A 21,375-nucleotide genomic window follows, 5' to 3' on the forward strand; every position below is an offset into this window, starting at 1 on the left:
TTATTTCTTAATCCCTTATTTACTTAAACGACTCTACAACCTGTTGGCTGTGGGTCAAAAAGAGATCAATAGTAAAAGTACTTATAGTTTAGGTATATTTGCAGATATGTGATGGAGATTTTGGCTGCTATTTTTTGCGGCCAAATCTGCCTCAAGTTCACGACTAAACCTTTGAAGGCAGTGCCCCAGCATGGCCACATTCTAATGACTGAAGCGCGCACAAAAGATATACAGAATTTGCGAGAAAACTAATAAATGGCTGCATCGAAAAAATTGTTCGATGGTTTCAGTCGCGTGACACAGACACACCTTTAACAGTGTCACCATGAGGAATGTAGAAAACTGGGAATCGATTCATTGGAAACGTCCATTCACGATGCAATTCTTAAGAATATTATTATATATCAAAAAAAAAAAAAGCAATAAAATTGAAATGTCATTTCTGCCTCGCCAAGTTGCCATTTGGCTCTAATTCAATAGAATTGTTCCAACAACAACCATATTATCTTTATGTATAATGCAGCCATCAGTAATAGGCTGGGATCTGAAGGTATTTCACTGCTATATCGAACGCATATCGTTGTTCTTGTTCTTCTAATCCTGCTGACATAATCATAATCCCGATGACATTCCAGTTGTAGCCATCCTTATATTTCATTCAAGCATCGTATAGCGAAGACGAACGTCTCCATTTAAAAAAAAAAAAAAAAGATGTGATTTGAGCGAGATTTGATTTCTATTTCTGATAAATAAGAGTGACCAGAGAAAAGCACCTCCATTGATTCAGTTGTTGTCAACGAAAAATGCTTATTGGGATCACTTTGCCTGTCATCAACGCTAAGCAAATAAAGTAATAACAACTAGTAAAGGGAAACAACTCCGTGGCGAAACTAAAGTCCATTCGGAATCGAATTGTCATCCAAAATTGTGGTTTTAAAAATCATGATATTGATTGTCGAGGAATTCAGTGTTGAATATTTAATATGTCCACAAATAAATTTTCTTGACAGGAATAATATTAGGTTGAAGAAATTTGAACGATGGTAGTTTTTAAGAGATATTAGATAAGACTAGCAATGAAATATATAAATGTATTATCAAATATATAAACTAAATATCAAACAAAATGCTGAAGTTTCTGTTATATCTTGAGATGCAGTCATCATTCTGTTGATCTTTTCCAAAAGGAATAAACAAAAAAAAAAAATGCCTCCCTCCTGAATAAAAATTTTTCAAGAAAAGTCAAGAATTTATAAATTTTTAAGGAAACATGAATTCTTTATGAGAATTCGATCTTGAAACGCATTAATGCTTTACATAACAGATATGGGGTTCTTGTGACAGGTTAAATCTATCACTCAAGCAGTCCACTGTGGGGTCCAAGCCCAGAATTCAAAGAACTGGAACAACTACTGTAAGGCATCCCATTTAATAACCTAGTGATTCCACAAATCTCCCATCCACAAAGAAGAAAGAAGTTGACCTCGATCAGATTTCCTCATCTTGGACATTCACACAAAATCTCTGTCTATTTTTAATTCATTCTTGATCTGTTGATTGTGCTAGACAGTATTTCACAGAGTGGGGGGGGGGTCTGATAAGACTGAAACATGTTCAGTGTCGTCACAGTATTTACCATTTTAAATTTTAGCATTCTCTTGCCCAAATTTGTCACTAACACAATCGGCATTTTTTTTCAACATGATTGTAATTTCACTTGATTTAACTTCTCCTTAGTTTTTGATTATGATTAAATACTAATTACTGTATCATTCAAAAATTATTGTTAGAAACAGTATAGACAGATAGATCGAATAATTGAGAGTTTATCTGCAAGATTGGTTATATGTCATTAAATTGATTCAGTGAAATAATGCTACAAAGAAAATAAATATACAAAACCTGTCTGGACTGTTGAAATATATTTGATGGTGTCCATGTGAAAGTGAGAATGACTGGGTGGCAGTGTACCTTGAACCAGTATAGGAGTAAAGGATTAGTCGAAGCAGGCATAGCTTTTGCATAGTATTGTGTAGTAATACTTTTAGTTCTAATGATTTAATTAGCTATTTTGCAGCAATCACTGACCAGAGTTCTGTAGAACTAGTGGCTTAATCAATTATAAGAAAAACAGTAATCAATTCTACATAATTAAACATAATTAGTTTGATCTCAACAAAAACTGCTCAAACTTCAATAAAAACCAAATTGACAGCGGCTGTGGCGAATTTTCTATGAGGATCATTTAAAAAGGAATTAATTGGTTGAGTTGTTTAGAGCATCACACAAACTCTTGTGTGGAATTTATGTCATTTTCATATGTTCTAAGTTCAGATCTGATCGAGGTCAACTTTGTCTTTCTTCTTTGTGGATGGGAGATTTGTGGAATCACTAGATTATTAAATGGGATGCCTTACAGTAGCTGTTCCGATTCATTGAATTCTGGGTTTGAACCCCACTATGGGACTGCTTGAGTGATACATTTAACCTGTCACCCGATTTGTAACTTGACTTATCAGAGGATGTGCAGATTAGTTACAGTTCAGTCAATTATCACTGAAGATTTGGGTAGGAGACGCATGTCTGCCAAGTTTGTGCCAAAACTGCTTTCAGGTGATCAAAAAGACACTCAGGTTTCAGTTGCACAAGATCTTGATTGTGCCAAGAACTATAAAAACATTTTGACAACTTTGCGTAAGCCTCTGAGCAAGCATCACCAAGCTTTTGGCAAAATTTGATGCAGATTCTCTGCTCAATTTTCTCTGTCATGGTCAATGTGACAATCACATGCTACACACATTCCTCCCAAGCACAGCTATAAACAGCAGACGAGAGCTAGAACAGCTTCACTCTACGTGCTTTAGATTTGTTACTATGGCAACAGTCCCGATATTTATTGATCAAACCACGTGTATATATATATATATATATATATATATAGTGCATTAAATAATTTAATGAATACCATAGCTTCTTCTGGAGATCCAGTTTCCTGGATTCTCAGGTGTATGTACTCCCCACTGGACAGAAAGCCAACCCATCACAGGAATAATCCTTTTTGCCAGCTGAGTGGACTGGGGCAATGTGAAATGAAGAAGACAACTCATTGCCAAGTCCAGGAATCAAAAACCACAATTTTACGATCATGAGGTCCCTAGCCGATTCACTCCAAATACAAGGAACAACCAGCAGGGAGACTGTTTTTAGCCCATCCCCAAATGGGGCTCGTGGCAGGCAAGGGGTTAATATTTGTAATAATAAATGTAAAGGATGGATTTCACACATTTCTTCTCAGAGATTAACAACCAATTTACTGTCAATCCCACCCAATTGCCTTCTTTCACTTCTGCTCCTAAACGTCATCTGCATCCAAGCGAGACGCCTCTCAAGCCTAACCTACTGAGACAGTAAAAATATTCTCCCCTTCAAAAGCATAAAGAAACAATCACTACACATAAACAAAACATTCCATCTCCTCTAAATATGAACAGCACATAGCTACGGAATCACCATCGCTAATGATCCAGGAAAAAATACATGCCTCCAACATAGCAAACACCCTATTAATAAGGATGGCATTTCCCTTCAAAGACAAAGTATTTTATCGTCTCACACACAAAAAAAAAAAAAGAACTTACTAACCCTATATGAGGCTGGATTGAAACACACAGTGACGTAACACTTCAACATCCAGAATGGTATTGCTTATACACAAAGAGAGATCTTCGACAGTATTTACTGCTATACACAGAAAGTGATAATCAAAGAAAAGATACTTGCTTGATTGCTTTGAAGTTATTTCCAACACACTCTAAAACTTCTTCTCTACGGATGTACTCCTCTCTATCTGTTGTTCTACTGCTACTGTTGTGACCTTTGCCCCTTGTAGTCCCTTGTTAGTCTTGTGTCACCTCTGCTCAGGCACTCACTAACATTACTTCGCATACTATGCCCACCACCCACGACGACTAGTCCTTTTCCTCCCCCCACCATTGTCGCTTCTCCGTACAACTGTCAAATTGCAATTGTTGAAGAACGTGAAGCCCATTGGTCTCGGAGAGTTTGTAAAGGTTGAAATGAAGTTTCCCTCCTCTCTGTCGATCCATCATAAACTAAATTACCCCACATTCAAAACTCTCTTCACTCTGTAAACACCTCGGCCAAGGCGACATTAAGATAAAACTAGTCGCCAAAGGTGGTGCTATGATGGTCTGATGCACTGACCCTGACAGAAAGAAACCCTAACCGATTTCACTACAGGAAATTGCCCAAAGATTTCAACATTCGCAGCGCTCATCTGTCACATTTCAAGAACTTTTTTCTTCCACTTCCGCATATGATTGACGGCCATAATCTAAAGTGAATTCTGGTATTTTAGAGATCGTAATTCTAAAATACCTGATAGAATAATTACTTAACGAACAAATGAGAAATGTGTCAACTATTTAATTAGACTCTTTTCATCTCCGAATATATTTTCTTCGATTAAATTATAAGAAACTGGTGCATACCTTTCTGTTTATGAACTAAAAAGAAATAATTAGTTGTAAGGGGAAATAACTTATTCCAAGGGAAATAACTCTGAGAGAAAATTTTTGCAAGTTTTTGAAATGGTGTTCATACAGCTTCATACAACACGTCAGTTGATAATATATTCAATCGATAGGATATCCTGAGATACGGATTGCATTAAATACTTTTTTCATTCATCTTTTATTTTACTTGTTTCAGTCAGTTGACTGCGGCCATGCTGAGGCACTGCCTTGAAGGGACGAATAAATCGACACCACAACTCCAATTTCAAATCTGCTACTTATTCTATCGTTGTCTTTAGTCCAACTTTTGTGACCTCTATTAATTTTGCCTTTAGGTTCTAATTACTAATAAGCAACCATTTAAAATTTATATATATATATATATATATATATATATATATATATATATATTCTTGTATGCGTTTCAGTCCAAAAGCCTTTGTCCATCCTGGGTCACCGCCAGTATCATAACCTTTTCAATAGCCATTTTCACGTGATTGGCTTTTGGTGGAGGAGGGTGTTTGATATTGTTGCACTCGTTAACGTTTCTTGCTGTGATGTAGATTCATCTGTTATTTGGGACAGCAAAACTTCAAGGTATTTCTTGAAAACATCTGTCCCTACTCCATGTAGATCTCATGATTTTGTCTCTATATTAAAGATCTGTGGGCTTTTGAATTCTAAGTTATTGCCGTACTTCGTCCTTACTCTAGACGGGATGGGTGGGATCCTTGGAACAGTGCTGTGGCGTCCTCATCGGGGTCTGATAAAACTGCTGATGCCAGCCTCCTCCACTTCTTTCATAGGTGTATCATTGCATATTTCTCCAATCTTCACTCCAGGGAGTAGAGTCATAATTTTTTAGTCTCTTACAGTAACCCCAGTGTTTCATTGATGTAATGTTTCTGGTGTAGCACTGTTGAATTGCTGCTAATTTCGCTGTTACATTGAGACTATGGGGTGACCATAACTGAGAGCTGCAGTCCATAGGACCAGCATAGTTTCCTGGTACCTTGTTCTCAGAGTTCACAGAATCTATCCAGCCATTCGCAGGCACATTGCCACAATCCGGGTGATATGTAGATTAAACATCGATACTCCTATCAATCATCAGGTCACGAATTGTGTTGATTATAGGATGGCTACTCCTTTTGTTCCAAAGTACTTTTATTTCGGTACTTTAGCACAAGTTGGCGGAGAGCTTGTAATTGCCCTGCATAGAACTACGTTGTTTTCTTCAGCTCATTTATATACGGCATCTAGATCTTTCTGTTGAAGATTAGTATCAAGAAGATTCTTGGCTGTGCAACTTTTGTAACGTCGGCCAAGATAGTAAGAATGGTTGCTTGTATAACTGATGTCATGTCTGAGAGAGCTTCCACAAACAGCAGCGACTCCAAGACAATTCCCTGAAGCACTCCACCCATTATTAACGTCTCTTCGGATAGGGCTCCATTGGAGGGCACTATCTTTTAAGAAAGTCATGTAAACACTCTCTCAATTTTCCAACTATGCTGCGATCAATCATATCAAGGGTTTTTGATTTTTTTTTTTTTTACTTTGATTTTACCAATGTGTTAGGCTAGAGAGAGAGACAAGTCTATAATTTTTAGCTTCTTCTCTGCTTCCTCGTTTATGGTTAGAACATATTATGCCCTTCTTTAACTTTCTAAGCGTTGGAAGAGGGTTTGCAGTAATCTTTACATTTTTCAGAATTGATGGGAATAATCAATGGCTGATATTACATCAGTTTATTTTATTTCGATGTAATCGATAATTACCATCCCTTCGTGTAGGGATGTGATGTCAATGAACTTGTTTGGCATATTTATTTGCTAGTTTTCTGCCAAAGTTGTGAAACACTTTTGCATTGCAAATTCAGTAATTTACTTATCTCTTGGGGGTCCGCAGTCAGTGAGTCATTTTCTTTGAACATGTTTTACCATCTTCGGCAAGGCTCGTTCGAAATCGGACTCCTCACTTTCCGTTAGTAGCCCATTTGGACGATTTGAGATCTTTGCTTGTCTTCTCATTAGAATTTTCCTATTTCTGGAATTTATGTTTTTCTGTCGGTTTGAAATTCTCTCTGGAACAAATGTGTGGCATATGCCCTGCATGATTGTCATAAACTGCTTTATGCTGATATTCTGCAGAGAAAGACTGTTAGGCCGGTTATGTTCCAGGACTGTTTCAATATTTTTCCAGTTGGATTTATGAAAGTTCTGGCCGGAAAGAAGTCGGTTGCTTCTAGTTGCCTGCGTTTTTGCATTTTTTTTGTCTCGGAGGCGTAGGAGTGGCTGTGTGGTAAGTAGCTTGCTTACCAACCACATGGTTCCGGGTTCAGTCCCACTGCGTGACACCTTGAGCAAGTGTCTTCTACTATTGCCTCGGGCCGACCAAAGCCTTTTGAGTGGATTTGGTAGACGGAAACTGAAAGAAGCCCGTCGTATATATGTATATATATGTATGTGTGTATATGTTTGCGTGTCTGTGTTTGTCCCCCCAACATCGCTTGACAACCGATGCTGGTGTGTTTACGTCCCCGTAACTTAGCAGTTCGGCAAAAGAGACCGGTAGAATAAGTACTGGGCTTCCAAAGAATAAGTCCTGGGGTCGATCTGTTCGACTAAAGGTGGTGCTCCAGCATGGCCACAGTCAAATGACTGAAACAAGTAAAGAGACTATACATTTGTAGTCTTAAGCTTTGATTCGAGAAAATGGTTGGCATCACCTTAACATTATGGAAAGCGCTGTAAGTATATGCAAATTGTGTGCTGGTGCCATGATAAATGTTTCTATATTGCAATAGTTACAGAATATAGAAAGAAGTGTAAAACCGATAACTATATAACCCAACCAAAATATCTCAGTTACGCAAACGTGAACAGAATTACTATTTAACCTTAAAATACATTGTAGATATTCAAAGAACCTTCTTGGTTTAGTGGTACGGAACATTCTTCTGGTATTCTTTTTATTCTTTTACTTCTTTCAGTCATTTGACGATGGCCATGCTGGAGCACAGCCCTTTAGTTAAAGAAATCGGCCCCTGGACTTATTCCCTGTAAGTTTGGTGCTTAATCTATCAGCCTCTTCTGCCGAAAAGCTAAGTTACAGAGACGCAAACACACCAACATCGGTTGTCAAGCAATGGTGGTGGTGGGGGTGGGGGACAAATAGCCACACACACACACATACACATATATATGACGGGCTTCTTTCAGTTTCCGTCTACCAAATCCACTCACGAGGCTTTGGTCAGTCTGAGGCTGTAGTAGAAGACACTCTTTAAAGTATAGAGTTGGATTTGGTGGAGCCATTTGTTAGCAACTTTTCTCCCCCACCCATTTTGTAGGGGGTATTACCCATTTTTCTGGGCTCTTTTCACAGTTATACCCCGTTCGAAATTTGCATTAGTTTTTGTATGAAAAAAAAAGGAAGGGAGTTAGGGGCTCGTTTGTAGTTTGTAGAGAAACGTTAAACATGCCTGAAAAAAACATGGTCTTTCTCCCCAACTAAAAGACATGGAGAACTATGAAAGGAGGCGAATAAGTACCGGGGGAGGGGGAGGAAAGAAGAGAGAACTAACACTTGATCGTTCTAGAACTCCCAGAATGAAAACCTAAACACCTGAAAGACTTTCCCTCCATTCATTACTAAATGTCTTTCTTCGTTGTTAAAAGTAAAGAAGCTCGAAAAAATCGATCGTATTTCAGTCTAATTGTCATTGTAAATGGCCGATGCTTTCCTTTCTCTGTCGCTTCACTCCTTTTCTCTACGGTTAAGAGAGTGAAGGTGCGTGGCTCAGTGGTTAAGGGCATTCGGCCCACGATTGTAAAGTCATGAGTACGATTCCCTGCAGCGCCTGTGTTCTTGAGCAAGGTACTCTACTTCACCTTACTGCAGTCCACTCAGCTGGCAAAAATGAATTGTAGCTGTAATTCAAAGAGACCAGCCTTGTGTGTGAGGTTGAATCTCACTCTCACTTCCTCTCTGTCCTCTTCTCTCCCGCTCCGCTACTCACTTCCTTTGAGGTAAGTGTGACACACACCACAGGTACGGATGTACAAAAACAACAAGTTGGCGTATTAACATTATTGATAATCCTTTCTACAGGAGGTACAAGGTATGAAATTTGGTGGGAGGAGATTAGTCGATTATATTGACCCCAGTGTTTCACTGATACTTAATTTATTGACCCTGAAAAGATGAAAGGCAAAATCAGTCAACCTTGGCGGAATTTGAACTCAGAACGAAGCGGTAGACGAAATACCGCTTAGCATTTCACCCGGTGTGCTAACGATTTTGCCAGCTCGCCGCCTTAATAACAACAACAACAACGAGAGACAAAGAATAATGCCTAATAATTGATGTAGCAATGCCAGGAGATCGACATATCATCATGAAAGAAAGAGAAAAGGCTGGTAAATATGGAGACCTGAGAATTGAGATTACTAAGATGTGGCAGCTATGAGAGTCAAATATAAAGGTTGTCCCTATTGTAATCGGAGCATTGGGTTCAATACCACCCAAGCTGAAAAAAAAAAACCACCTGAAAACCTTAGAAGTATCCAACAATCTAGACGTATTGCAAAAGTCGGCATTACTTGGAACTGCCTGCATATTGCATAAAGAACTGTCTGTTTGAGGTCTTTGTTGTGACTTGACAAACGGTACAAACCCCCAATAGACATAATATCTTCAATCAACAACTTCACGATATTGGATACTGTGCGACGTCTTAAATAATAAATCTTTCTACTGGAAGCGCAAGGCCTCAAATTTGTTGGGGTGGGGTTAAGTCGATTACATCGACCCCAGTGCGTAACTACTATTTAGTTCATCGATCACAAAAGAATGAAAGGCAAAGTCGACCTCGGTAGAATTTGAACCCAGAATGTGACAGCGGACGAAATACCGCTAAGCATTTCGCCCGGCGTGCTAACGATTCTGCCAGCTCGCCTCTTAATAATAATAATAATAATAATAATAATAATAATAATAATAATAATGATAATCGTTTTTTTTATTGGCTACAAGGGCGGGTCGAATACAAAACAAATAGGGACAATACAAAACTGGCGACATGTGGAGTTTAACACAAAAATCGAGTAAATAATAAAATAGCAATGATAATTAACTATAAAATTCAACAATAAAATTGCCCCAAAAGGGAAAGTTCCTTACAGGGACAACCGAGGAACCCCATACATTTTGGTTTCCCCGAACGCCAGATGCACCTCAGATGCCTCCTCAACTTTTTGAAGTTCCACGTGAAAAGGGAGATGAAGGTAGAGAGGAAAAGGCTGCCCTACCCCTAGTAACTTTGTTTCAAGGTGGGTGAATGGGGGGGGGGAGGTCCATGTGAATAGCCGTATTCTGAGCATGCGCCTGTAGGCCAGAGGGAGAAGGGGCGCTCACCCGAGGTGTACTAGATGTTGCACTCTGGGTGAAGATTCCCTCCCTTTTGGCCAATTTTATAGTTCGAATTTTTATTGTTAATTGTTCTTGCTTTTTTTTTTACTCGTTATACGCAGTATATGTAAATCCCCACTGTCCTTTGTGTTGTATTAACCATTGTTTTTCTGTGTAACCATTATGGTCAATAAAGAAAGGATTGTTATTATTATTATTATTATTATTATTATTATGTAAGAGAGCTACGCATGCCATGAAAGTGACACTGGTGGTACAGATATATGAAGCCCAATACACCCATCAGGACTACCCGTCTGATAAGGGTACACCAGGCACATGCATCACAACCATATGTGCACGACATAGTGATCTCATACCAAGATTAACAGCACATGACCTTGCAGGTGGGGCCCAGTTAGACTTTTTTTCAGGTCGAGTAGCCCATCCAACTCAAGAGGTCCCTGAATAAGGTTTGTTTAAGGGTGGTGAACGAAACACCAATATTTCCAGGGGTGAATTATTCAAACCCCTAGATGATAACACTCAAAAGCCATGAGAGCCACTGCCTGGTACTACACCAGGGCATTATTATTATTATTGTTATTGTTATTATCATCAACATCATCATCATCAGTTATTGTAGCGGTGGTGTTCTGAAAGTGATGCCGGTGGTACTGCGGCTGGCAACTAGTCTTCCAACTCATTGGTGTCCTATCAATTTTTTCTGTATTTGTGATGCGAACGATTATTGATTGTTTTCTCGCCTGCGTCTCATTACGATGGTTTGCCATGTTCTAGTTTCTTCTTTGTCCTCGACATTTAACGAGAAACCGGGAGAAGTGGTTAATAGTTGGTTAAAGAATCTTTTCTACACTAGGCACAGGGTCCGAAATTTGAGGGGAGGGGGCCATTCGATTAGATCGATCCCAGTATGCAACTGGTACTTAATTTATCGACCCCGGTGAAATTTGAACTCAGAACATAAAGACAGACGAAATACCACTAAGCATTTCGCTCGGCGTGCTAACGTTTCTGCCATCTCGCCGCCTTAATGGTTGGTTAAAGAATGAATGTTGCTTTTGCTCACGTTAGTGCAGTACCGGGGACGGGAAGTTCCCATTTCTACTTTCTCTTTCGAAATTGTGGTACTCCTCTTCGATGTCTTGATTGTGGTTTTCGTTATTACTGCATTTGTTGATGATGTTGTGGTTGGTAGAAAATGAGTTTTTTTTTTTTACTTCATTGCCTGAAGTAAATCTTGTGGTGATTGGTGTAACTCCTCCCTCTCCAGTCTTCCACCTTAACGTTTATTAAATCTTCGCTCTTCAAAAAAATGGACTCGAAAATCTTTGAGATGTATTCGAGAATCAGCATCATCTGCACCGTTGTTCTGCTAGGAAAGCTGGTCTCCAGTTGACAATCTCTTAATCTATGTTGAGATGATCTTCGTTTAATGAATCATGTCATGTGACATAATGCTGAATATCACCATGGTTACCCACCAATTCATAGCAATAAGAAATTCTCGGTGGAGGACCAGAATTACTTGACTGTTTTCCTCACCTCCTATGGACTCGTTCTTACTCCATCTTGGCAATGAAATGGTAGAAGGCCGTAAGTCTCCAATGCTAGAAGTTCTCTTTATTTGTAAAGTGAATATTTCAACCAGGATCAACTTTGGTGAACCACATTGACTTGTTTATGGTGCTGACAAAAAACTATTACGTTTGAGAATGGTGAGGACGATGCGGTGGTGTTGCTGTTGTGCTTGCTAATAATTGATCCACTAATTGTTTCCATTTAAACGCACCTATTACTGCACTACTGGTCGTTGTGATGGTTGTAGTTGTGCTGTTTTCTTAATCTTTGCTGTTCTTGCTGCTATCGTTAGGCGCGACGATGGCGGCGGAGTTTGTTTCATTGTTGCTAATATTTTTTGCCAAACTTCGGACCAGAGAAGACAAGACTTTATTTGTAACAACGAAAGTGAGTGTCTCCTCTATTCTTTCCTCCATTTAAGTTGTATTTCCTCTTACTGTCCACTCCTCTTTGTCACATGACATTTCTAGAAGCGATGATTTTTAAAGATTTTATTTGTTACCAAATTCTTTTAATAGATTTGGCCCCTTATTGGGGCTGAAAAACGAAATGACCATACTTCTCCCTTTCTCGTTCTTCTTATGATCTCTTCCCAAATCAGATGCGCAACAAAAACAGAACAATAAATTCGTAAATTGATAAACTAACAATTGTTTTCAGATTAGCAGAGCAGCAAAACTACGTAACGCACTGTTAAACAATATAAATAATAATAATGATGATATAACAATAATAATAATAATAATAACAACAACAACAAAAACAACAACTGAAGAAGAAAAGAATGAAAACATAAAATGGAAGAAATTTTAAAGTGAGGTTATTAAGGAAATAAAGATTTAAGAGGATTTAGCGCAAATTTGTTTATACTAAAACAAAAACACACACAAACACGCACGCGCGCGCACGTCTGTGTGTGTATGTTTATGCATGTGTGTGTGTATATATATATATATATATATATATATGCGTGCGCACGTACATACATACACATATATGTATATTTATTCAAGTCTACACTCACTCATATAGATATGCACGCGCACACACTCATAGACTTCTATCCAGATGTCACTTATACATATGCTTGAATACGTTAGTTATAAAATATGAGAGAGAGAGAGAGAGGAAAGTGTGTGTGTGTGTGTGTGTGTGTGCGTGTGTGTGTGCGTGCGTGCGAACATACGTACTACATCTATAACACATGCGGACTCTTCTGCTTGAGAAGTTACACAAAGTCGGCTGGCACTACGAATTAGTGCTGATTGCCTTTATCTCCGTTGGTATGCGTGTGGTTCCCTAACACCCCCACCCTCCCACCTCAGCTCCTTGCTCAGTCAAGAATGCTTCTCTTCCAACACAAAGATCTTCTGCTAAAGTTTCATTTTACACTAATTAACTTCAGCTTAACATTTATTTATTACTTCGAAAAATCATTTTTCACTTTACTTCTTCCTTTTATCTTTAAAAATGAGAAATTTTGCACTTTTTCTACTTAAATATAAATAACAAATTGATATTATTTTTTTAATATTTCGTCTTTGGCAACAAGACACACAGCTTTTCTTACCAAAATGGCTGTTTTGCATATTTCCTGAATAATTCTAACTTATTACATCAACCCAAGTCTATTGACTTAGTGATTCTCTCATCATTTCTTCATTAAACGTAATGAAGTCTCTAGTTCTCTGAGGAGGATCCAATAAAACGGAAACATGTCTACAGTTGCCTCCCACCCCACTGCTTACCTGTCTAAATAAACAAAATATTAGTCAATGACAAGCTTTTCTTTTTTTGTCATAGGCGCAGGAGTGGCTGAGTGGTAAGAAGCTTGCTTACCAACCACATGGTTCCGGGTTCATTCCCACTGCGTGGCACCTTGGGCAAGTGTCTTCTACTATAGCCTCGGGCTGACCAAAGCCTTGTGAGTGGATTTGGTAGACGGAAACCGAAAGAAGCCCGTCATATATATGTATATATATATATGTATATGTGTGTGTGCGTGTGTGTTGTGTGTGTGTTTGTGTCTGTGTTTGTCCCCACGTAAATTCCAGAGATGTAACTTTTTTTGTTAGAAATAACCTATTTTATTTTTAAGAAGAATTTAAAGAATTGGAAAAGGAAAGTTAGCACACACACATGCACACACATACATGCATACATACATACATACACACATACATACATACACACATACATACACACATACATACATGCATACATACATAAGAAAAGCAATGAATACAAGTTGAAGAATGAATAGAAAATAGCGGAGAGTGAGACAAAGAAAGAAAGAAAGGAAGAAGGGAAAAAGGGGAGAGCGAAGTGGTGAGATATTTGGAAATTTTGTCAAAATTCCAAATGCAACGAGAAAAGATGTCGTGGTGTATCTTTTAGGAATATATTTGGCAAGTAAACAGGGATGACGTGGCCACCACAAAAATTTGCTGGTAGAGGAAAAACAAGTTTGCCGGACGGTGACTCACAATTTTTTGGCAAACTGACCGGAAGTCGTTTCTCTATCATACTATTAAATAAAGATATAGAGGCTTAATTATTATTATGTGTGTGTGTGTGTGTGTGTGTGTATACCCGTAGAAAACATAATCACACGTAGATTCACACAGACACACAAGGGCGCGTACACAAAACCATGCACAAAATACTATTGCGCATACATACATATACACACTAATTTGTATACACACAGCAACTTACATTTACACGCGCGCGCGCGCATTCACAATAACTTCACAAGATTAATCCCGATATTGATGAAAGAAAGACGATAATGAATGAGATTAAAGTCAGTCTATGACGGGTAGATGTCAGGTCTGATTGGCTACCATAATGCACAAGAATTGTTTGTTCTCGTAATACGTTGTAGAATGTTCAAATTTACGTTCAATAAAAACAGATTAGTGAAAGGGTTAGTGTGGCCAGCACCCATGACCCTTTTTTAGGGTTTCAGTGACTGTGAGAAAAAAAAAAACTCATTCGTGTCAGTAAGTGGGCTCTATTAACTCCCACCCCCGCCATTCACCCAAGGGTAGGTGGCGTTGTTTAGTCGACCACCAAACAACAGTTACAGTCTCTCAGACGAGCTTTCGCACAGTTCCCGTTTATTAAATTCCATTCAGGAAGCTTTGTCAACACGAACCTATGGGTGAAGATACCCCACGGTACTGTAGAGAGGGCTTGAATCCGAAATCGCGTGATTTCGATACAAACTTCCTTATCACACAGCCCAAACCTGCATCTATGTTTAATGTAGGCAGTTTCTTCAAAGAGATAATTTACCACAATTTTTATATTTATTTAAAGAGACAGTTGATGAAATAAGTTTAATTTAATAAGTTAATAAATTGTTGGAGGTGGTGAACAGTGTTTTGCTTCAATGTTATATTGTGTTGTAGAGAATTGCAGGCAATATTTAACCAACAGAAGCCATTGGCGAGCTGAATCGTTAGCACGCCGGGCAAAGTACCTACCGGCATGTCGTCTGTCTTTACGCTCTTTGGCTTTCATCCTTTCGGGATCGATAAAATAAGTACCAGTTGGGTACTGGGGTCGATGCAATGGATTTAACTCCTCACCGAAATTGCTGGCCTTGTGCCAAACTTTGAAATCAATATCTACCCAACACTGTATGTATAAACAGAGGTCAACATCTAAAATACACTGCATTAACACGTGTGTGTTTGCGTGTGTTCTATTACTACTTAAGTATTTTACTGGTTTCAATTATTGTCCTGCGGTCATGATGGGATACTGCCTTCAAGAGCCGATCATATCGATTTCAGCCTGATAATTCTATCAATCTGTATTTATGGAATAGCTAAGTTATCTGCATTGGCATATATCAAATTTTCCATCGGAATGCATTAATACAGATACACACACACATAACATCGACATCCCCCACCCCCAATGTGCGTGTGTGAATGTGTGTTTATCATTTAAATTGCGCTTAATACCCTAACCCATAACACAGTTCATGACAACGACCCAGCCACAGTGATGTGAGCCATGAAAGTGAAAAGATTACAAATAATAATTAGGGCACGAGCTATAATAAAAAGAAATACGAACAAACGCATAGAAACCATACAAGAATGCACAGCATTAGACGCAGTTAAAAAAAAAAAAAAACCTCAATTAGGTACAACCAACATTCTATACGAATCGTTTTCAGTTCAGTAACAGCACCAAATAGTACCGTTTGCAGACACTGGAAGGAATGGTGTGTTTGGCAACATTGCAGACCTCAAAGAGCAAAGAATGGTGTTGTGTCTTTGATGCAAGAATGAAAAATAAATAAAATTACAAAGGACAATTACACATCGGTGGTGGTGGTGGTGAGGGTTTGCAATCTATGTTGTCAACACTGGATTGATTGAAGTCGAAATGAGTAAAAGCTGTGATTTACAAAATTATGATGTTTTAAAAGGAGATCGAAGAAGTTGTGGTGTTCATGTCATATCCTAGTGATGTAAGCGCAGTGAAATGATTTATATTGCATCCTAAATTGCTTCGCAGCGAAAATATATTTCTCTGTGAAAAGTGCAAGCATCATTTTAACAATAACTGCAGGGAAAAATTTAAAAAAACAACACAAACATGATAAAAGCAGAAAATATTTCTGAAATCAGGTGTTTTTAATCAGTATAAGCAAGCGTACCCTTTCTCTCGCTATCTATCTATCTTTCACACACACACACACACACACACACACTTCAGCACCCAGCAAGCCCTTTAGTAGCGGCGGCTGTATGATTTAAATGTTGCCCTTCACACCCCGTTACTTTTCTCTTTTCTCTTTTTTTTTTTTTTTACTCCACCCGTTTACAATCGCTTGCTTTGGAGGCTCAGTACACATCTTGATAGCATCAGTTGATGAAGCGGAACTCGGAAAAAAATTAAAGAAAAAAGACATACAGGGTGAGGGTGGATACATTATTAAGGAGAATGAAATAGGGCTTACACTGGGGGGTGGGGGAAATAATAGTTATGAGATAGACATCAGTGAAATAGGGGTCGTCTTTTCAGTAAATACTAAGATAAAAACAATGATTAGAAGTTTGTCATCAGTTTCAAGCTTCGTACAAATTGTAAGGTTTATGGTATGTCGGGTATGTTTGTGGGTATTGTATGTGTGCATGCGAGTGGATATGAATATATGTATATGTGCGCATATGTATACATGCGAGTACGTGTGTGTGTGTATGTATATATTGAATGCATGTGTCAATATATTTGTATGTGTATGTATTTGTGTAACTACACACACACACACACACACACACACATACATATATATATATATATATATATATATATATATATATATATATAGGAATTCCAACCACGTTTCGTGGTTCGCTACCTCAGCAGTTCCTTTATAGGATTTAGCGGCTAAAGACATCATCAGGAATGTCAGCGGGCGAATGACCATCCTGCCAAATTTCCCATGACCACCCTGCCAAATTTCCCTTCAAATACTCGCCGGTAGGCTCCACCAGCCAGCACCAGCTGTCACGTGACACTATTTAAGCTTCAACTGACCAATGGAGGGGAAGGACGCACAGAGCTATACGTACGTACACACACACACACACACACACACACATAGTTATACGTATAGTTATATTCTACAGATTTAATGTTTTAGCAAAGGAAATTCGCTTTCACTAATTTCAAACAAGCTATTGAATTAGCAAGAAGTTTCCCTGTTAAAGCATTAAATTGTTAGATAAAACTATTTTATTTACAGTTATCTCGTATTGAGTTCTTTTTCGATTTTTAGTTTCTTTGACCTTTCGTGTGTGTGCGTGTGTGTGCGCGCGCATCTTTTGGTAAATATCGAACGGGAGAAGTATTCAATACAAAAATACAGAGAAATAGTTTATCCAGGTCACCCCGTTAGTCGTCTGTTATTCTGGAGTTTCCCTGACAATACGAGCACTAGACGACGGGTTTCGATACATCAAGGGTGCGGGAAGAGAAACTAGGACACACACACACAAACAATTAATTAGAGAATATTTTACAAGATTCTTGATGGGAATCGATTTATTGAAACGCATTTTGGGGTAGGGGTCAGTTTAGGGGAGTCGTTATGCCAATAAAATGTCAACCAAATTTCTGATAAAATATCAAATGAGAAATAACGTATAATTTGTTGTTGTTGTTTTGGTTACTGCTGTTGCTAGAGACTATAGTGTTGCTAAGCCCCAGAACAGTCCTTCGATCAAAGGCATTCCAGCCATGACCATCCTCCTAGTCTATAACTCTCCAACTACATTAACTGTTGTTATTTATAATATTGAGGGAGATATAGTTGCTACTTCTAGCGGGTCAAGCTACTTTTAGCTGCTTCTTTGTTGTCGTTGCTGTTTAGTTCCAAGTTATGAAGATCTTCCACCAGTAATTACCACGTCTGTTTTCCAGGGTTTCCTTCTTTATTTTATATGGTATGAAACGATTTGAGGGAGATTTGGTTGCTCTCTCATTGACCCGTGTGACTGTGTGTGTGTGTGTGAGACAGAGAGACAGAGAGAGAAGAAAGAGACAGAGCATTTGTTGTTGCTGTTACGGCTGCAGTTAATATTGTTACTGTTGTTGTAGCTGCTGCTGCTATTGTTGCTGCTGGTGGTGGTGGCTGTGATGTTGGTGATTGTAGTAGACATGGCGGTGGTAGTGGTGATGGTGCAATACCTTCAACTGATGCTGATGCAACTTAGAAATTAAATAAATAAATAAATAAATAAATCTCCAAAACATTTTAATTTTATTGTTTCGTTTATTTTTACTTTTGTTTTTATTTGCGTGAGTTAGCGAGGGTGGTAGGACACGGATGGAAAGCTTAAATGGAAGATTACGGAGCCGAGAACGAGAAGAAAACACCGAGACCGGTGCGTGAGGGAAGAGGCTGAGAGATTCTGAAAGTGAATTGAATTGTGAGTCACACATGAAATTGTTGCAATATCTCTCTGTCTGCAAGACACAAGCAATGTTATATTAATCTTGTCACGTCGAATGATCAGCCAGGACGGAACCAACGATTAGCTGAAGGCCGGTTCAATGTTTCCTTCTGTTAAACACATCTCTGTCTTTCTTCAACCCAGCACGACTTTGTCCAGGCGAAATTTTCCAAAGCAGCGCATTAGAGTCCGCTAGACTGCAGCGACCATACAAACCATTCCAGTCACGTATAATTAAGTCGGCAGAGGTCCCTGCAGACTGCCTGCATTTTTGCATGTATCTATGTGTTAATAAGGGCTGCCGTTACGTGTGTGTGTGTGTGTGTGGTTGTATGTATAATTACATCAATGCATTAGTGTGGTTATATCAATGTGTGTGTTTATATATTTATAAGTGCATATATAACATACACATGCATGTATACACATATATAATATATAGATGCTTGCAGATGGATATGATATAAGCACAGACGTATGTCTGTGTGTGTATATATATGTGTGTACATATATATATATGTGTGTGTATATGCATATATGTGTATATATATGTGTGTATACACACACACACGCACGCATATCTGTACATTTTGCATAAACGCATGTACATGTATATATGTATTTGTGTATATATAAAGTAATAAGTTAGTTTACGTCCCATTAAAAAAAAATGAGAAATAATTTCTTTCAGCGAATGTTGCCAGTGTCTATATATCATTTACAAGAAGAGGGACAACAGACACTTGGAAGTTTCAGCCTCTAAGCCTTTATCGGATTCACCTATGAAGGCTAGCAAGCTGAAACTTCGGAGTCACTGTCACTTCTCTTCTTGTAAAATTTTTATAAATATGTCCTCTACTAAAAAGTATTGAGTACATCTTCAGTTGAATTTAAAATTGTTTTTATATATAACTTGATATAAAAAAAACATTAATATTACACACACACACACACACACACACACACACACACACACACACACACACACACACACACACGAACGCAAGAATACATGCATGCCTACATACATACATGCATTACATATATACTTACACACATATCTATAAGCATCAATATTTGTCTGTTTTGAAACAACCTCACTATTTCTCAACGAATCTGTTTTACAAGACTCAAAGATGAGATTGAAAGATTCTTGATTACAGCACAGGATCAAAAGCTTCCCACCAGAGACCGCCAGAAGAATGTGATGGAGCTGAATATTGTAATTACAGAAAGTGTGTACAATGGCAAGAAACAAGGTACCACATCAGCTCTGACTGCCCTGTCCTATTTAAGAAAGAGTGCAGCTACGGATAAGACAAAGTCGGTTGATTCGCTGGATGATATGAAAATATCAACAGAAAAGCAATCATATCGTTTGATAAGCTACTAAATGTAAATAGATAAATCAAAGTTAATCAGTTGGGTATTAATTGGGAAGTACCACCAGAAAATAAAGCACACCCTTATCGAAGTAGCAGTCAAAATAGATAATGTGTTTCTAACAGAAATAGGGAAATCATCAAATAAAAATCTTGAAATAAGGCTAACAGGAATGCAAGGATTGCAGACGAAAACAATCCCTATAAGAATGAATGCCTCAGGAATAATTTTTAAACATGATGCAAACATACAACCTTATTAATTATGATATACACAACATAGAAAGCATTGCACACACACATCCCGTTGAACACAACAGGACTCCCATTACACACATAACATACGGGAAAACAGTACCACTTGGTACGGCAGGCGCATTTCGTAGAGTACATTTGATACTATAGAGTACAACAGAATAGATAAAATACTACAGAAAACACGAAACCCAAACCAAACACAGCACAAAACCAAGACAGAGATGTAAAGTGTAAGAAGGCGAGAAGAAGAAGAAGGTGATGATAGGAAAAGAGAAAAAGAAAAAGAGGAGAAAGGGGATGGTTTCTCTTGGAGATCGATTCCAATTTTGTGAATTTAACTGTGAGTTTAAAAAAAAAAGCTAAGCTTAAATTATACACCTAAACATTCTTAAATGCATTCGTACATACAAATATATATTTGTGATTGCAGTAGTAAGTGACAGTATGTAATTTAGGAAGATATCTCAGTTGTTGTTGTTCTCTAGCAATAAATCTTTATTCTGTCATTTACGTTCAGTATAATTATCGATACATCACATTCCGAATATTGTGATGCGAAGAGAAGGAAAGCTAAGTGTTCTACATGAACAAGAGAAACGTCTAGAGTAATACCGATCATATTCACATCAAAGGTGTTCGAGAACTATGACAAAAAAAAAATGATTTATAAAAGTGGTATTAAATGCCGATTTGGTTTCATAATATGAAAGAAATTGTAGGTTTGTGAAAAGAGTGTGTAGCGTATAAAAGCAACGTTACCTGCCGGAAATATTAAAAGAAACTCTAGTTTCCTTTACAAGAACAGAATACTGAAGACATAATTCCAAAGAAAAATATCCAGCGAATTTATGAACCATACAGTGGATATTTAAAATTGTGTAGGTCAGTTGTCCAGCAAGTGGGAAGAATGAGAGCGAAAGATTTGAGTAGTTGACTTTAGAGTAACATACACATCGGGAAGACTGAAATAATGATCTCAGAGTCCCCAATTAGTGCAGATCACAATATGAACCACACGAAAAACTTTAGGTATAAGAAATAATCCGATTTAGCAACACACGTTTACAACATATTCTACACAATCCTAATATAATATGTAAAACCTAGAAGATGACGTATTCTATAATTAAACATGTTTAGTTATTGACTAGGTCATCTTCTAGATTTTACCTTGCCTGTTTAGACATAACATTTTGCCTA

General features: G+C 38.0%; 1 long non-coding RNA gene across 5 annotated transcripts in view; it reads right to left on the minus strand.

Annotated features, from left to right (window-relative positions):
• Positions 1 to 21,375, minus strand: part of LOC149132554 (uncharacterized) — a 299,591-nt gene that overhangs the window by 148,203 nt on the left and 130,013 nt on the right. Inside the window, exon 3 of one of the 5 annotated variants that reach the window (XR_016244137.1) lies at positions 11,301 to 12,018. The exons of the other annotated variants lie outside the window; for them this stretch is intronic. This is a non-coding gene — a long non-coding RNA (uncharacterized LOC149132554). Of the gene's footprint in view, positions 1 to 11,300; positions 12,019 to 21,375 lie in introns of those variants that run through there. 5 annotated transcript variants of the gene reach the window in all.

The sequence above is a fragment of the Octopus bimaculoides genome, chromosome 14 (assembly GCF_046866305.1).
Source record: "Octopus bimaculoides isolate indiv1 chromosome 14, ASM4686630v1, whole genome shotgun sequence".
Taxonomy (NCBI): domain Eukaryota; kingdom Metazoa; phylum Mollusca; class Cephalopoda; order Octopoda; family Octopodidae; genus Octopus; species Octopus bimaculoides.